The sequence below is a fragment of the Amblyomma mixtum genome, chromosome 3 (assembly GCF_055824585.1).
Source record: "Amblyomma mixtum isolate Tamu chromosome 3, ASM5582458v1, whole genome shotgun sequence".
Classification (NCBI taxonomy): Eukaryota; Metazoa; Arthropoda; class Arachnida; order Ixodida; family Ixodidae; genus Amblyomma; species Amblyomma mixtum.
Genome location: NC_143014.1, coordinates 247,422,836 through 247,442,506, shown reverse-complemented (window position 1 = coordinate 247,442,506; position 19,671 = coordinate 247,422,836). Strand labels below are relative to the sequence as shown.

General features: G+C 43.0%; 1 long non-coding RNA gene across 2 annotated transcripts in view; it reads right to left on the bottom strand.

Moving 5' to 3' along the window:
* LOC149354275 (uncharacterized) overlaps positions 1–19,671 on the bottom strand; it is a 73,779-nt gene that overhangs the window by 31,818 nt on the left and 22,290 nt on the right. For both annotated transcript variants that reach the window (XR_016291263.1, XR_016291264.1), the window contains exon 3: positions 17,895–18,009. This is a non-coding gene — a long non-coding RNA (uncharacterized LOC149354275). The remainder of the gene's footprint in view (positions 1–17,894; positions 18,010–19,671) is intronic.

Sequence of the window (19,671 nt, the reverse complement as noted above, 5' to 3'; positions counted from 1 at the left end):
GAACTGAACAAAGTTGCAAGAAGTGGCCCTCGATAGTTCCACGTTTGTGCTTTTATTTTGTTCCCTCAGATTCTGCCATGGATACACAATATGTTTCTCTGAATAACTTTGACACATCTGTAGGCAAAGACTTTCACTCGTCCTTTAAAATATTTCATGCTAATATGCAATCTGCTCGAAATAAAAGCACGCCACTAGAGGTTCTGCTCAGTCAAATAAAGACCCAGTTTAATATACTCATGTTGACAGAAACATGGTATCGGCACGAAGATGAGGCACTTTGTACGGCGGAATATCAGGCATGTAATCTCAACCGAAGTTACGGCAGAGGAGGCGGTGTTTCCATGCTGATAAGGAAGGACATAAAATACGAATTGCTGACAGCTTTCACGGAATCAACAACAGATTTTGAGGTATTGTCTTTACGTTGCAACAAGATGGTTCTTGTTGTGGTATATAGACCCCCCGAAGGAAACTTGCCAGTTTTCTTCGATTTTCTTGAGTCCCTTTTTTCTTACGTTAATGACTGCGAACTTGGCCTTGTTTGCGGGGGAGATTTCAACCTAAACATGCTTGAAACAACTTCAGGTCGTATCAAAGAATTTAAGCTGTTGCTTGAAGCACAAAATATAAGAAACACCATTTACCTTGCAAAACGAATTACATCCAGCACATCAACACTGCTTGACTTATTCTTAACTAATTACACAGCCAATAAAACTAAATCAGGTGTCCTTGTATGCGATCTCAGTGATCATCTTCCTATTTTTATATGTGTGAAGCCTCTAGAAAAGGGAAAAAAAGTAAATCGCGTAGTTACCTACCAGCAAATTTTACCAGCGCAATTAGACCAATTTCGGGATGAATTAAATAAGGAGGACTGGTCACACGTTCTAGAATCAGATGATCCTAATGTTTCCTTCTGTTTATTCACAGATAGGTTCAATGAGCTTTACAGAAAACATTTTCCTTTCCGAACTATTAGTGTGTCTAGGAAGATCAGGAAACCTTGGATAAACGATCACCTATGGTGTAAAATTAGAGTTAAGTATGACTTGTTCTATAGGTTTATACAGACCCGAGATATGGCTAAGCTGAAAGAATTTAAACAGTATAGAAATTGTCTTAATAAAGAAATCAAGAAAGCTAAAAGTGCCTATTTTGAAAACTATTTTAATGCAGTCAAGCATGACTGCAAGTCTACTTGGCGAAAACTCAATGATGTTCTTGGCCGTTCATCAATTTCGGGCTCGGTTAGCGAGCTAAAGATAAATGGCGCGACGGTATCTGGCCATGCCTTAGCGGATGCATTCAACGACCACTTTGCCAATTTACCTGTACCAGCATTACCTAATCATGATCATGCAAAGTCCCTCAATAAAGAATATCCTAGTAGTATTTTCCTGAATCCTGTTACCCCCAATGAAGTGTACTTAACAATGATGCAACTAAAAAATTCAACCAGTTGTGATGCCCATGACGTGAAAATCAAGCCCGTAAAGTATGTCCTCGATGTTATATCACCTATCCTGTCATACATTTTTAATTTGTGCATAAGCTCTGGAGTCTTTCCTAATGATATGCAAATAGCAAAAGTACGAGCTATACACAAGAAAGGTGATCATAACAATCTTAATAACTATCGCCCAGTTTCTATTCTTCCCGTGTTTTCTAAAGGGTTAGAAAAACTGATTCTAATACGTTTAGAAACGTTTTTTGAAAAAATGAATAGCATAACTGATTCCCAGTACGGTTTTCGGAAATTTCGATCTACCCAACTTGCCTTGCTTGACCAGAAAGAATACATTTTAACCAATATAGATAGTAAAAGGTATGTAGTAGGCATATTTCTGGATTTTACCAAGGCATTTGACTACCTCAACCGAAATCTCCTCCTCGAAAAATTAAAAAATTATGGTGTTCGCGGGCTACCATTTGAGCTAATTAAATCATACCTCTCAAATCGCGTACAATATGTTGAGCTAAATGGTTATTCTTCAAGCGTGACTTGTACTAAATCAGGAGTCCCGCAAGGAAGTATCTTGGGGCCATTTGTATTTAATATATACTTAAATGACATTGTGAACGTGGATATGCAGACTAAGTTCGTCATCTATGCCGATGACACTAGCATTTTTTGTGCTTCCGATAAATGTACAGAATTGTTTAGCACTGCAAATTCCGTGTTAGCTAAAGTAAGTGATTGGGCAAAACACAATGGACTAATAATTAATAGCTCGAAATCAAAAGCGATCGTTTTCCGCGCGAAATCAAGACTAGTTCCGTCTGAGTTAAGGCTTAAGTTAAATGGTTCGGAGATAGATGTTGTCGACGAATTTAAAACACTAGGGGTTATTTTTACAGAAACGATGTCCTGGAACAGGCACACAAAATATATAGCCTCAAAAATCGCGAGTGTAGTTGGAATTCTCCATAGAAACAAATATTTTCTACCGAAAAATGTCATGATGCTTCTATACAACTCCCTTTTTCTGTCTTACTTAAATTACTGCATACTCGTATGGGGAACGACCACAATGACTGGTATCCAGAAACTTAGCAGACTACAGAGTAAGGCAGTTAGAATCATTACACACTCTGCACATGATTCTAATGTACAGCCATTATTCCACAAGCTGGGCCTATTACACATTAAAGAGATGTACAAGTACAACCTATGTCTCGCATTAATTCGAGAAAGGAGGCAAAATAGCAAAATCCTAACAAAATTAGCACAACTAGCCGTTAAAAGTTCGTCAGGTCACTTCACAAGAAAACCAGAATACTGGAAAGTTGGCTCCTGCAGAACAAATTACGCTGCACAAACCCTAAAACACCGCATTCCTTCGGTCTTAAACTCCTTTTTTTCTGAAGATGTAGACATTTTAGCGCTGAATTCTACGCAGCTTAAGAATATTTTTCTTCAATAAAACGCAAACTGTATGTAACCGCTATTAATATTGTATAATTCATAGAGATGTTCTGTTATTAGTCCTGAAATCTGATGTATCACTTTTTCGGTAACCATGTTCAAATTCCATGTTCAATTAACTATGTTCAATGTACCTTCCTGAGATTTTTTTTTTCAGTATCATGTTTTGTTGCCATTTATTATTACAATAGGCATTTCTTCATTTAGTCGTGTCAAAACGACTGTTCTTCTGACATGCTTTTTGTTGTTAAATGTTTGTCAAGTGCCACCTGTCGTTTCCATATAGGGGGGCGGGGACCAGTCAAGCTGCGGTTGCAGCTTTTAGCCCCGTCTCCCTCCATCTTTTTTTGATGGAAAATAAAGTTTATCTTATCTTAACTGAAACTGAATTATAGGCATACTTTCCTGCACAACTTACATTGTAATAATTTCGGTACGACGAAATTTGCAGAAGGGATTAAACGAGACATGGTCCACCTCCTGCCAGAGCCAAATGTGGGTAACGCGCAAGCAATTTGAAATATGCGCCAGTGAAGCCGAAAAAAGAATTGTGTGCCAGTGGCTTTCCCTAACCGCTGGGTGCGCTAAAATTAGCAGTGCAAAACTATCGGGAAATGGACTATCGATAATATCGATAGCTTGTTTAGCTATCACTAGTGTAAACAAACTATTGATAGTACTACTATCGATACACTATCGATAGCTTTATCGATAGAAAAATCAATAGTATTACTATCGATAGTATTACTACCGATAGTCTGCTATCGATAGCAAGACTATCGATACTGAGACTGCCGAGAGCAACATTATCGATAGTAACACTGTTGATGTTATGCATTTGTTGGCCAGCGATATAGCGAAACATTTGCGATACCTGGTTGGTTTCACGGTCTTATGAGGCTTAACGCTCCAAAGAGACTTAAGCTATCAGGGATGCCGTAGTGGAGGTCTGCGGGTAAACTTGGGCCAGCTGTGGTTTTTTAACGTGCACTGGCATCGCTTAGTACACAGGCCTTTTGCCTTTCGCCTCCATCGAAATAGAGCCGCCGTGGCCAGGGACCGAACCCGCGTGTTTCTATTCAGCAGCCGAGTACCACAACCTCCGTGCCACCGTGGCGGCATTTGTGATAACTGACAACCAGCAATACTCAATGCATATATTTATGAACGTCTTTTGGATGAATGCAATGTTTAATTCCGCAGTAAAGGACCCGGAGTATGTTCATCGATACATCCATACCCAAAAGTAAAGCTTTTCGCCAGTGGCGCGAATTTGAGGTGTCCGATCTTCTTTGTTTACTGAAATGCCGCATCCTCGTTCGAAGAAGGAAACCTGGAGCGTGCGCGGTCATATCTACCTTGTGTTCAGGGCATGGAAATGTAATGGGATGTTTATCAAGCATTTCATCGATGGTGCGGTTCTAGGCGTGGCAGTGGTTTATCGCTCGAAGCTTGGAAGTATTTTCAATTCAATACTAGATGAAAAGGACATCTTGATACATCAGCTAGACAAAAGCTAAATATGAGCAAAAAAATCACAGATTACAGGAAGCAGTCTCACATAAATATATCGATTTATATATCACATCGTAATGAAGGCATTCGACAGCATGATGGCAGGAACAAGAACAAAGAACGTTAATTGCTGTACATCTTATTATTTGTAAGCCCGTGATAGCATGACATATGCACTGCGCATGCCAGGTGGCTGTTTCTATTATACGCCGACCTATATACAAGTTTACCTATTTTAAAAATAACTGGCAGGGCTGTGACAGCACACTCGAGTAAAAACAAAATGACTACCACTTTAGACTGAGACTAAAAAGCGGGAAAGTTAAGTTTAAGAGGTAGCTGGGAAATGCATCCGACGAAAGAACAAGCAGCGCTACGAGTTGTGCTGGCGAACACACCATCTTGCACTGCACACGTCGTCTTGCTCACGTAACCGCTGGAAAAATGCTTTTCGCACTTCGGAACTAGGACATTCGCGGCACTAACACTTTGTCCAGTAACTTTACGTCGGGAACGTATGCACAGCTAGGTGACGCCTAAGCGGCGAAAACGGGCGAGTCCTGTCAGTTGCTCATATCATCACCTCCATACCACACACTCCAGAAGCGAAGTTTATCAAGCAGTGTACACGCGTGGCTGATTTGATAGAATGAATAGAACTAAATACAGCAAACAGTATCAATATGGCTATCGATAATACAATCGAAAGTACTACGGATAGAATCATCGATAGTACTATTGATACTACTTTCGAATGTACTAACTAACGATAGTACTATCAATACTACTATCGAAACTACTAACTAATGATAGTAGTATTGATAGTGCGCTATCAACAATACTATCGATAGTTCGAGAGCGGCTCAACTATCAATAGCATCGATAGTATATTGAAAGTTTTGCAGCACAAGCTAAAATACATTGGCTACCACGTAAACAATCTGAAATACGATCCAGTGAAACCAAAACAGAAATTGTGGGCAAGTTGCTCACGCTGACGGCTAGATGGGCAAGAATCGACCGGGCTCCTGGGGTCTAAGGGAGTGTCCTCTCTTATTCTACTTTCAGTATGCTAAATCACTATTTCTCTAACGTCGTCGCGCAAGCAGCAGGCCTTCCACTAAGACGATGAGCCGTCGCCGGCTCGGTTTTCTCGCCTGTACTGGACGGCTGGTGCGTCGCAGAAACGACAGGGTCACGTTCGACGGAGAGTGTCTAGTGACGCGGACTAGCAATGCAAAATCATCCGCATTAGCCAAACAACAGAATCGCACGCCAGGGTTACATCTTGTCGCTGGTAGGCTGGATCGTGGATTTAATCAACAGTACGTAATGTCTAGCTGTTGTCAATATCAGCGATGTTATCTGGCGAATTCGTGCTGAAACTACGCGAATACTGTCCTTGGGAATTTGAAAGTTGAAATTTATTCGTAGGTTACAAAAAAGCTATATACAGAAGGTCCTAGAGCCAAGGGCTGCATAGGGGCCTCCTCTTACTTGGAAGTAAGCACGAAGCAAGACCGCATTACATTCGTATGTAAGGGAACGGGAAAATAAAAAGTATTGCAGCGTACAAGAAACCCTCGTGGCCATGTTTCAGCATTTAAAACTTCGAAAACATGGTATATTCTTTACGAAATAATAGAGCTCTCCGGGCTGCGAAAGAAGGTAAAAGGTAAAATGCGCGCTGTCCCTTCGCTGCCCCTCTACAGGTCTAACCCTTTCTCCGACAACCTCTTCCCCCGTTCGTGGGAAAGGGCGAGCAAATACTTATTCGGCCCCCAATGCGTTGATTTGTACGTTATCTTTTTCGTTTTTTAGGAGAGGCGCGTGTCTTGTCTGGGTACTGTTTAAGGCTGCTTTCGGGCTCTTTTGCCAAGGATTTCGTTTTCTACCGTGAAAAGCCAAAAGTTTCGGACACGCTTTCAATTCATTTTCACTTTTCTGAGACACCCGTGCATTGAAACGTTGTTCATTGCGGCCTACTGTGCAAAAGCTATGGGCAGCCATTGGTGAATGCTTTCAACCTCTTCCACGCCCCTTCGCAACAGGCATCAAGGTACGCAGGGGCGCTGGTTCAATACAGAACGCCACGCGCGCCTTCTTGCTACGCCTTCGCGTCACTCCCTTCAGGCTGCGAGGCCCTGATTGGTGCGTCGTGCCGGCAGCAGCACGTGGAGTCTGTTCGACAGCCAATAGGACAGTGGCTGGGATCCAGCAGCGTGAGACCGGATGGAGTCTGCGCACCGCCCCTATGGCTCAGTTTTCTCTGAGATGGCGTGCCGCGCATGCGCATGCTAGACACGTGACGGAAATGGTTGTGTAACAGACCGGATGCCGGAACGTGATCGGTCCCAGAGAACTATCGGCTCCCGTACTAGCCCGCGCCTATCGGCCAGCGCGCTGTCGCTAGGGCTGCGACAACCGTCTTTCTGGGGTGTTTTTCCGTTGTTGAGCGCGACTTCTGTCAATAGATGGCGCTTTCAGGCTGTCGAGGCGCTCTACAGTTAGAAAAAAATCTCTTAAAAAGCAATTCGTCGCTCTTAATGATCACAGAGCAGCTACGGCACTCACAAGGAGCACCGCTCAACGCCCTTACTCGTGGCAGAACAGAGCTAACCCGTCCGGAGTACAACGGCATGGAAGGGGTCAAGATTTAAGATTAATCGGACACGTCTGGGCTAAGTTTTTATTGTAACAAAAGAACTGCGTATGAATTTTGCTTATTACTGGTTTTTCATATGGAAAGCGAAATTTCAGTCAAGTTAAGCGAAAAGACAATAATGAGAGAGAGGCAGCTTTGCACATCTGGTATTCTTTATATTTTTCAGAGAAAATGGTGCGCAAGAACGCTACTCTCTTTGAGTGTCACTATTTGTTTCTGTCAACAGAAAGTGCGTGATGAAAAAGTATGGAACTAAGTATTCTTCCACAACATTTCAAGGGCACCACATCCGCCAAAGGCGCAATTCAACGTACTTTACACCCTCAGTTATATTTAAGCAACACACAAACCTGCACAGGCTAAACTTGCTATAGCGCTGGCGCATATTTTTTGCGGTATGACTACATTTGTTTTTATCCTTTTGTGTCAACCAAAAACTCTTTTCAGAGCGCTAAAGCTCTTCGGGGGACTTGCGAAGTATTTCCGTTGTGAGAAGAAGCCGCGGGTTAATGAAGTAAGTTAGCATCACCTAACTCGTTGGTCGGGCTGCCAGGTTCGTGAGCGGACCGTTTTTGAGTCGCTTACTTGTGTGGTCCAGAAAATGGGGAACCGATGGAGGAGTTTAAGAAGAACCTCGCGAACGTCGTTAGGATCGCGTGAAGCTCCGAAATTTGTCGCCCATGAAGCGGAGCGAAAGCTTCAGACGGGAGCGGACCCTCCCGTGCACGATCGCTACGCTGAGAAGGCGAGAAAACGGAGAGAAGCTCAGGAAGTTCGCGTCGACGAAGCGCAGGGCACCGGATGCCGAGAACTGGCGAACGACGATGGTGCCACACTGGCTATTGAGGGACAGTTAGTTCTAGGCCAGCCCATTCTGCAAGGCGTGTTTGTTTAACCGCAGAATCTCAAAGTTGATGAGAATTTCTGAGCTAAAGCTGTGCGCTTATCGGCATAATTTGTCAGCAACATCCATGTGAGTAACACCATCTGCCGAGCTAGTTGGTTGCGATCCATATGTATCAGCAGCGCGAACACAACACAGGAAGAAGAAAGAGAAGATAGAACAGAGCGCTCGGTTCTATCTTCTCTTCTTCCTGTGTTGTGTGTCGCGCTGCTGATACATATCCATGTGAGACAGGGTTAAGCGAGTCGCTACATCTCAAATTTGCATCATTTATGATGGCTATGAGGTAATATTTTTTTTGGTAATTCGCGCCTTTCGCTTTTTCTCTAAGGACGAAGCCAAAGCAATTATTGTAATGCTCTCCGTGAATGTATGCCGGTGCAGGGACGCCTGGGTAATGTGAACAAAGTGGCGTATTCCCAACTGGACGCAATGCCCAGCCTATCAACGGCTATATACCAGGTGTCCCAGCTAAATGTAACCAAGCTTTTCAAAAACACGGGATGTTCTAGCCGTCTGAAACCAAATGAGGGTTGTTTAGAGCCGCGTGACCTAGTCTGCTGTATTTTTTTCGTTCCTCAAGGTTGACTAATTAGTTAAGCTTAATTAACCACCTTTTTAATTATTGCCTTGAGGAACAAAGTGTCAATCGAAAAGTTGTAGATCGCTTTGAGAAACAGCCTACTGACACATTTGCAGCAAAGTAATATTTACGTAAAGTAGTTTTTTTTACCGGCCTTTAACCACAACCCGCACAATAAGAAAAAGCTTCCACATGACAATTGTGCCACTTCAACGTCCTAAGACGCGCCTTCAAGAATAACATCCATTTTTTCTGAAGTCCTCTCCTCGATGAGACCTTGGGTGCACATTGAGGCAGAGAAGTGAGCGAGCAGCTGGTCACGTGATAACTTTCTTTTAAGGTCAATAAATAAAGCTACGTAAATTGAAACTTGACGGAAACTGCACTACTAGCGGTTTTTCGAGGCGATCTAAAACTTTTTCATTTACACTTTCTTCCTGATGTCATTAATTAAAAAGTTAGCTAATTAAACTTAGCTAATTAATTAACTTTGAAGAGCGAAAAAAATACTCAAGACTATGCCACACGACTATGAACAACCCTCAGTTGGTTTCACTGGACTAGGGCACTTCGCCTTCTTTAAAAGTTTGGTTACATTTAGCTGGGACACCCGGTATAGTGCGTGTATGACGAGGCTACTCTTCTTCCGCGTGCATGCCCTCATGCGAACGCTCGAGCGCTGTCTGTTGCGGATGTTTTGTCGCCAGAGGCCGATTGTGTGAAAAGCTTGTCCTCATATCTCCTCTAGAAGTTCGTCGGTCCTGCGTTCATCACTAAACCCTAAATGTCTAGCCTTGTACCTTTCAGGAGGAGCAGCGAAGCAAGTATTTACTTTGCCACCAGCCCCATCATGTGATCGGAATCACACAGCAGTCGCTCGAGGGCTTCACTTCCTAGGAGTAGCCAGGAAGCTCGCATAAATGAGTTCTCCGGACAGGGTTTTCACATCTACGAACAGCCCACTACCAAACTGTTGTTTTCTCTTATGGTTGAGAGCTTACGTGAGGCAAGACCTCCGACTGACGGCGATTATAACTTGACCGCACCTTAACCACGTAAAATGCAAGAACACAGCCAGTCCCTGTCCGCAAAAGCGTTTCACAATGGAGAAATGAGTTTCGCAGCTCATAAATTCCTTCCATGAATGAATAGATAATTGAAATACCTCATATAAAAAGTAAGCTACTGACGAAATTTCTAAGCAACGGCAGTGGCACTGTATTAGGCGGAGGATATATAATAATCGTAAACAGAATAACGTTCAATGTAAGAAAAGCCAAGAAAAACTACCCGTTGCAGAGATTTGCACTTTGTTGCCAAAATAAAAGGAAAGAAAGCTTGGTGTTTGGTTAATGTAATGGTGTTAATGAACCAAAAGGGTTCAGTTTGAGTAAAGGACCATGCAGCGAGCTATACGAAGATAAAAATCATAGGTGTAACGTTAGGGGACTGGAAGTTGGCAGAGCGGGTGAGGCAATAAACACGGGTTAATGACATCATAGTTGAAATGAAGAGGAAGAAATGGGTTTGGGCAGGGCATGTATTGTGAAGGCAAGATAAAAGCTCATCCTTAAGGGGAACGGGGTGTTTTCCAAGAGAAAGCAGGCGTAGGAGGGGCGGCAGAAAGTTAGGTGGGTGGATCGGTTTAAGAAGTTTGCAGGGATATGGGGGCCGCACCTGGCAAATGACGGGGTTAATTGGAGAGACATGGGAGAGGCCTTTGCCCTGCAGTGGGCGTAGTCAGGCTCATGATGATGATAATGAATGGTAGGGAGATGCCTGAAAAAAATTTAAGCTTTTTCATGCAAGAAGCTTTTCCGTTTACTGTCATCTTACTCTCGCTAATGATTTCGATTAGTATACTTTGAAGAGTCAGCGCCAAACCAGGAAAATAAAATCAGTGAAAATAACCTGCTGTATAATCACTCTAACACAAACGGTCACTAAAACTTCGGTTACGGCTAGTTGATGCATCGAATTCTTAAGGTTAAAAGGTAAGCCGAGGCACACTACGACCCTCATAAGGAGAGACAAGTAGAAGCGCTGCACTAACAACTGCTTTATTCTTCCTATAACAACGTATACATACAGGGTGTTTCACCTAAGAGTTTCTGCAATTTTTAAAAATAAGCTATTTGAATTAGATGCGCGCTTTTTCTGGCATAGCATTGTCAGTGGTGTAGTACATCATAATGCAGCTAAGACGAGCTAACTAGCAGGCTTGTTATCATCATCATCATCACCATTTTATTCCAACATCAACATTACAGATGCTGAGGACCGTGAACAAAAAGCCTCTAGCTGGGCTTGACGGGGTTCACGGCCCCTAAAAATCATGGCAATGGCAACAAAACTAGGATACAAACACAACGCATCAGACATGGGAGGATGTGGCACAAATTCAGGACATAAGCAAAACAATTACAAGATTAGTAGAGTGTTTAATGCATTATACAATGTACGGTGTAATACAGAAAAAGGTAGAAAGTGCAATTATTGTGGCTATGATATATTTACAACAAAAAAAAAAACAGTATTGTGGCTATGAAGCAACTCGTTTGTTTAGAAGCGACGGGAGCATATTATGTAGCATCTGGTATCCATAGTTAGTGCGTGCTCGAGGTATTTCCCACAGTTCAGTACTGCGGGTATTCCGTGTTTTTCGTTTAGGTGTCAGGTTTGCTATGCCGCCTAAAATGTTTTTATTCTGTTTAATTCCGTTAGAATAACGCTTAAGGAACATTGTTTTATAAATGTCAGGAAGTGCGATAATATTTAGTTCCCTGAAGAGAGGTGCAGTATGACTATCGTATGCAGCGTTTGCAACTATACGAATTGCCTTTTTTTGTAGGAGGTGAAGTTTAGTAATATTTGACAAAGTAGTTGTACCCCACACTAGGTGACAGTAGTTAATTATTGAAGTAAAAAGGGCACTGAAAATAAGGCGTTTAATGCAAACAGGAGCAAAATATCGCAATTTGCACAGGATCCCTGTAATGCGACAAATTTTAGTTGCAACTGCATCTATGTGAGCATTCCAGGACATATTTTTTTCGAACAGAACACCAAGACATTTAACTTGCGACGCTATCTGAATATTTGTAGTGCCGAGATGGAGTATGGCCTGCGTGTCTATGTTTCGGTTTTTCGGCCTGAAAAAAACAGCTTTTGTCTTACTGTTGTTTATGGCAAGCGAATTAACGATACTCCAGGAATGTAGTTTATTTAGAAGTACATTTGCGCGTGAGATAAGAAGCTCGGCATCAGACCCTATTAAAAGTATGCTGGTATCATCAGCGTATATGATGAATTTTGCTGTGTTGTCAATGTTTACCAGATCATTGATGTAAAAAGAAAACAGCAGAGGCCCCAAAATACTTCCCTGAGGTACTCCCGCGTGAACTGCTCGTACATCAGACAGATGATTATTGATAACAACTTGCTGGCGGCGGTATTGAAGATAGGATTTTAGCAACTGAAGAAAAACGCCACGGAAGCCATAATGTTGCAACTTTAATAACAGGGTATCGTGGTTAATGGTGTCGAAGGCCTTAGAATAATCTATAAATATGCCTAATGCACACATTTCTCGCTCGAAAGCGTCTAATATTATTTCCTTCTGTGTCAAAAGTGCCGTCTCAGTAGACAGGCCTTTCATAAACCCAAATTGCGCATCTGCGATTAGTTTATGTTTTGTTGCGAATGACATTACGCGGGAATGGATTATTTTTTCCAGACCTTTTGAAAAAACTGGTAAAATTGAAATAGGCCTGTAATTTGTGAGTTCGTTTTTGTCACCGCCTTTGTGCAAAACTGTTACCTTTCCAAGCTGCAACTGTTTCGGAAAAATGCCATGCTGAAAAACGAGGTTAAAAATATGTTCGAGTATAGGAGAGATTAGGTCTAAGACATGTTTGACCGGTCGTATTTGAAGCCCGTCAATATCGCAGCAGTTGCTGTTTTTGACTGGCATGAAAGTGCTGAAAACTTCATTTGTATCAGTTGGCGCTAAAAACGCACTGTCGCTCGTCCCTGCACCTAAATATTGCACGCAGCTTGAATCATGAGTACTGCTTGATAGCGATACAAAATATTCATTGAATGAGTTTGCCAAACGTGCGTTTGATATTACTTCGCCTTCTAAAGTAATCGAGTGTGTTTTGCTTGCACATTCAGGGCTACGATTGAGAACGCGATTAAGGTGCTGCCAAACGAGGTCAGGTTTTTTCATTACTTCACTATTGAATAAGTTGTGGAAATACCTTCTTTTTTCGTAGCGCAGTAGGCTGTTTACTTTGTTTCTTTCTGCTTTGAACTGTTTGAGCGTGTTATCGTTTTTATTCTTTAAAAACACTTGGTACAATTTACTTTTCCTGCGCATTTCTTTTATGCAGTTCCTTGTGATCCACGGTTTTTTTGCTCTGCGTGATGGCTTGAATGATTTATACAAAAAATGCTCATCATAAATACTGACAAATTTTGTGTGAAAGCAGCTGTAAGCAGCTTCAGGGTCCTTCATGCTCAAAATTTCTGACCAGTCGGCCTTTGCTATATTGCAACGAAAAGTATCTAGAGTGAAATCATTTATGTCTCTTACTCTTACAGGAATATTTTCTTGTACTTCTAGCGTGTGAGTCGAGTGAGTGGTCATTAAGAATATCGGCAAGTGATCACTTATATGTGCGCCTACAACACCCGATATAAGCTTTGAGTCATGAATGTTTGTTATGAAGACATCAATTAACGTCGAGGAAAGGTCCTGAATGCGCGTTGGGTTATGTATAACATTGGAAAATCCATTTGCGTCTAGCAATCTGCGAAGTTCAACCTGTGGCACAGAAGTTCTGCTCAAATCAATGTTCAAATCTCCTGCTAGTATTAGTTCATAACCATTGTCGTTTATCCATCCCAAGTAACCATCGATAAAGCTAATGAAATTTGTTGTGCTGCCTGCAGGGGGTCTGTACAAAGTGCAGAATACAGTTTTATTGGAACGGATAGTGAGTATTTCATAATCGGAACTAATGGAGCTGTAACTCGATACAAGATGACATGTTATCTCTTTTCTTGCCATCATCATAATGCCACCTCCCCTCCGGCAGGTTCTATTGAGAAAGTACGTTGTATAGCCAGGAGGCCTAAGAACATCAGACTCATCCCGGTACCACGTTTCGGTGATCATAATCACATCGGGTTCAAAACCGAAGGTGGAAATAAGTGCAAGAATCTGATCTGCCTTGTTGCGTGCCGACTGCGCGTTGATGTGTATGAAAGAAAGACTGGCATGATTATTCTTGAGCAAAGCGCCTACTTCGGCTGGAGTTCGATAGGCGTTGTTCATTTCCGAGGAAGCACACGGCATCATCTGATACCAGAAATCAGTTTATCTTATCGAGGTCACTTAAGCACGTGACGTGCAGTACGCCTGAACTGTCAGTCTTTCTTGCAAAAATTTTGCCGCCAGTCGTCCACGCATATTTCCACTTCCTTTCTTTCTTTTTCGCGACAGTCATCCCCAAAAGCTTTTTTAGTTCCTGGCACAAGTGGTCATTGATAAACACAGGAGACGATTCTTCAAAGCCAAGATCAGTTGTGCAAACGCGTTTTTTCCGTGCTTTTTCAAAAATAGCGTCCCGTTTTGAGCGGTTGCAGAACTGAACAATGATGTTAGTCTCAGTGGAATTTTTCTTAGGCACTCTGTGGCAAACTTCCACATCACAGCTGTTGATCGGCTCTCCTATCAGAGTAGCTATGGTTTCCAAGACGGTAGGCAAATTCTCATTTTCGGTTGCTGGAACGCCTTTAATTTCCAGGTTCCTGTTCCTTGAGTATTGTTCAAGATTTGTTATTTTCTTTTCATGCTCAGTCATCTGCTTCCTTAGGACTGCGCACTCAGAAGACAGTGAAGCGTTCTCTGCCCTGAGTTCTGCATTGTCATTTTCGATCACTTTCATCTTATCGGTCATGTCCTCAAAGGTTTTGCTAAAGAATTCAAGGCTAGCTTTCACCTCCCTGTACTCTTTTCTGAATTCTCTCTCGAGAGCTGCTCGCATATCTTGTATATCTTTTCGAACATCTTTTATGAGCTTAATCACATCAGGTGCCATAGCAAGAAAGCAACAAAAAACGCAGTTTGATAGCACAAATGCAACGTCAGTCTCTGGCAGCAGCAACCAATATTAATAGTTAACCAATATTTAATAGTTAACTTTTAAACTATTACCGTTGGGCTCCTTAATTATTGACAGGCATGCAGCCTACCGTAAGTAATGTCCATATCCGCTTTTAGAATTTCGAGAACGCGATTATCCTCGGCGCTGTGGCCCAACAAATTTCGCCTACATTGCGCCAAAATACATGCGGTTTGAGAAGCTTGCAGGCAAAGCAACCTCTCCAGTGCACGTAACTCGTCGAAATAGCCAAAATTTGTTGGGCCACAGGGCCGAGGATAATTGCGTTCTCGAAATTCTAAAAACGGATATGGACATTACTTATGGTGGGCTACATGCCTCTTAATAATTAAGCAGCCCAACGGTAATAGTTTAAAAGTTAACTATGAAATATTGGTTAACAAGCCTGCTAGTCAGCACGTCTTAGCTGCATTATGATGTACTACACCACTGACAATGCTATGGCAGAAAAAGCGCGCATCTAATTCAAGTAGCTTATTTTTAAAAATTGCAGAAAGTCTTAGGTGAAACACCCTGTATATCCATTGCTCTGACTTGTGCAAGGATAGTAAAAAAATACACATCTCGTTACAGACGAAGTTAACACAGCCGCCTGCACAAGAACTTATATTCGGCTATGTATAAAGAAAAGGAAGTACCGCCGATACAGTCATCCGCTTTTTTTCGTTTGGTGATTAGCCTCTACGGCCACCCGCGCGTTTTGTTTTTACTTCTGCCGAGAATCGAAGCCAGATCGAGCCGTGGTGCACAACTGCGACAAGAATTAACGTTATAAACAGGATGCTTCTCCTTTGACAACACTGTTCCTTTCTTTTTGCTCATGTTCCCATAGTGTCTCGTTTAATGAGCGCCCTGTATGTCTGATATCTGTTTTTCCACGTGAAAGTTAGAGGGCGTACACCCTCACTGAATGAACTTGAAATGTAGGATATCTCGTGCCCGAATTGGCAGCCACGTCTGCTGTCACTGCACATGCGGGAGTACAGCTTAGCTAGTTCAGTTGGCGCAGAAAGCACCAGAGCGCCTCCACGGCTGCCTAAAACTCTCATGAGGCGATGAGAAACCTCGTGAAAGCTCCACGTCAAGCCGGCGCAGTAGCTTAGTGGTTATGGCGCTCGGCTGCTCACCCCAAAGACGCGGGTTCGATCCCGGCCGCAACGGTCGCGTTTCGATATAGGCGAAATGCTAGAACCCTGTGTACTGTGCAGAGTAGTCAGTGCAGAGTAAAGTACCCCGGATGATGGAACTTTCCAGAGCCTTACACTGCGGCGTCTCTCATAGCCTGAGTTGCTTTGGGACGCCCCTTAAACAAAAACCAAAACCAAACCGTTTCAGTTACCGATGCCGCCCTCCGACTCGGCGATCTGCCTTTCTTTCTGGGTCAGGCCCCTCGGCGACAGCTGTCAACAGCTACATAGGAAAGCCTGCTCCCACATACCAGCTTTTTAATAGCTTTGCAGTATATCTTCTTCGCACCCCACATGTTAGTCGCGCTGAATTTTCATTTTCCACAGACACGTCGCTCCTAATTCGTTGAAAACTACATCTGGGCCTCTGCTTCTCGCCTATTATTATACAAATGAATGAAGCCAACAAGCCAGACAGGTTTCATATGCATCTAATAAACGAGGCACTCAATATTTTATTAAACTATATATGAGGGCAGATAAGTTGTAATAGGCAAGAATGCCGAAGCTTGGGAGCAGTATAGGAAAAGCTGTGAACGGAAACAAAATTAAACGAAGGGCAAGCAATTGACAGTTGCGGGTAATACCTTCCGCTTCTCTTTCCTTGATTTGTTCACTGCATTACAAAGAATCCGAAATCAAATTCGCTTATTAAAAGACTGTGTCTAATGTTAACAAGCACGCGCTTTTCCGGTTCAAAATGACAATCTATACTCACAAATTTGAATCCAACTTGCTTTTTGCGCCTTCTACAAACGGTGGCCTTCATACTGCTAGCGTGAGTTTACGGGTGTTGTTTCCTTCCATGGTCCCATTGTTGCAGCACTCATGAGCATGCGAATCGCTTCGGAAAAGAATAAATTCTTGATCCGACTAATAACTGTGCCGGTTGTCAAGTTTTCGTCTAATACACTTGTCGGCTCATATTTCCACTTGATACCATGTAATAATCCGTGTTTTTATCCTGCTTCGTTGACTCGTCTCTGCTGATTTCCCACATGTAAGTGCATGGTCCAAATTGGCAATCCGTTACAAATGATGCCAGTGGACCCCAGCTGCACTCCCTTGTCTTTATTTGCACATGGCGCGTGCCCGGCCCTTTCTACAGTTTAAGCGGGTACAATAAGGGCCCGGCAAGCGCCCTTTCTACAGTTTAAGCGGGTACAATAAATTTTTGTTTTCGAGTTGGGAGGATCTATCTCAACTGAGAGTGCTATCAAATAAACCAGTACTGAAAGGTAACAATCTGCAAAGAGGCGACTAGAGACGCAGTCGCGAAAAAGAAAACAATCTCATAACCTCTGTGAAAAACGTCCGTGTTCGTGCTGCACTTTTACGTTATTTACGGCAAAAATAACTGCTCCCATCTGCCAAGGACTCCCTGGGCTGCCAGGATTCAGGCGTTTGAGCTTCTGTGCAAGTTACGCTGCCGTTTTACACTCCCGAACTATAAATGCGGCGTTCTTTATAACGCCTTTAACATCAGTCAAGTTCTCGACATTATGGAGTTGCAGTATAAAAATATATTTGAAGCCGCATGAGGCACCTTGACTCAACAGTCCACGAAGTAAATTTTTATCTCTAGAACTCTAACTGGCAACTGGCGACCAAGGCACGAAAATGAGATGCATGTGCAGGAAGCGCCAGTGTAGAAGGAGACAAATTATTCGCATCAGATCGATGATTATTGCATAAGTACCAATGAAAAGCACTCCTCTTTGTTTGTTCTAAACAGCTCTCCTCTGCGCGGATAATAACCAAGAAACCTTATAGACTTCAGTAAAGAAGTTATTGGGGATACCTGCACGTTCTCACGATGTGTATTTTTTTGCGCGAAATTGCAACCGTCTGTCTACGTTCAAGTTGTACAAGGCCACCCACAGATCTTAGCTGTATGAAACAACTTTCGGAGCTTACCTTTATGGCATTGAATGTCGTGTCGGCACCTGGTCGCCCGGTTTGTGCACTGCTCGTCTCTCTGGCTGTGATCCGCCTTGTGCTTTGGTATGTGCCACATCCTGCTCGCACGGTCCTGAAAAGAAAAGGAATGCAGAGCAGCAGAGGCAGCATGCAATACGAGCATGGTGTGAAAGAAGACACGACATCGCCGATTCTCTTTTCTCGACAGTGCTGGGCGGCTGAGGCGTCCGCAATTCGACGGGCTGACGCGCAACCAATGGTTTCAAGTGACGGTGTCTAACAATGCAAAATCATCCGCCCTAGACAAACAACAGAATCGCATGCCAGGCCTGTATCACGCTATTGCTATGGCAGGGACGTTCGTGCAAATACGGAGCCCAGCACGTCCTTACAGTCCGTACAGTCCTTATCCATAACGTGTAGAAGTGTGCTTATCTCACGCTAAGCCAATTATTGACAATGAAAAACTCCAGGTGAAATTAAGACGGTCCAGACTTGAAAACGACTGACAAACTTGAGTATTTTTTGGCACGCAATCGCAACCGCCGTTCTACGTTCAAGTGCTACAAGGCTACCTTTAGATTTTAGCTATATATGGTATAACTTTAGGAGCTTCCCTCGATGCCACTGAATGCGGTGTCTGTTCCTTGTCATCCGGTTTGTGCAGTGCTCGTCTCTCTGGCCCCAATCCGCCTTGTGCGTCGGTATGCGCCACGTCATGGCCACGCGGTGCTGAAAACAAAAAAAATATCCAGAGCAGTAGCGGCAGCAGTCAGGGCATATGGTGTGAAAGAAGACGCGCCGTCGCCGATTCTCTTTTCTCCTCAGTGCTGGGCGCCCGAGGCGTCTGCAAGGTGGCTGGGTGACGCGCAACGAAGGGTGTCAAGTGACGCAGTCAAACAACACAAAATCATCCGCCCTAGAGAAGCAGCAGAATCGCAAGCCAGGCTTATGTTACGCTGTTGCTATGGGAGGGACATTCGTGTTTGTGATCAACCCAAATACGGAGCGCAGCTCGAGTCAGCATGAGCCTTATTCATAATCTGGAGCAGTGTGCGTATCGGACGCTAAGCCTATAGCTGACAATGAAAGGCTCCAGGTCAAATTGACACATTTCAGACTTCGAAAACGATTAATAAACTTGAATTTGGTTGCATCGTGCATCTTATCTTCGTGAAAAAAAAAACGTCTTTCGAAAGCAGCCAGATCAGGATAAGACATATATAACGCTATTAGATAGAAAAGTAAGAAGGGAATTAAAGGTTGGAAGAGCAAAACAGCACCATCACCGCAAGAAGGGTCCTACTTCTCCAAGCAGGCGCCTAGGGATAGGGTTTTTTTTTGCGCAAGGTGAGGTTCCGGTAATGTGGCGAATTTTCGACTTTCTTTGTCTCAGTTCCGATTGTGTGTGGATCATCATATATAGGCAGATCCCTGAAAAGAACGAAATAAGAGTATTAAAAGACGTGGAGTACACCTACAAGCTTTCGATAATCTAAGCTTTCGCGAGTTCGAACAAAAATTTGCTCAACCTATTAGCAATTAACGCGAAAACACTATTTATAATAATGGAGTAATTATACAAAAGCATCCACTCAAGGGCTGTTATACTGCAACAACGGAAATCTGTATAGCTTCCTCATAAACTTCGTTATCGAAGAAAAAGAAAGTCCCCTACTGCTCTCTCCCTTATTTCTTTAACACTAATTCCACCTGGAGGAATTCCCTTAAAGATTAGAGCTAGAAGACTGCATGCCAGCGCTGCATAGCATGC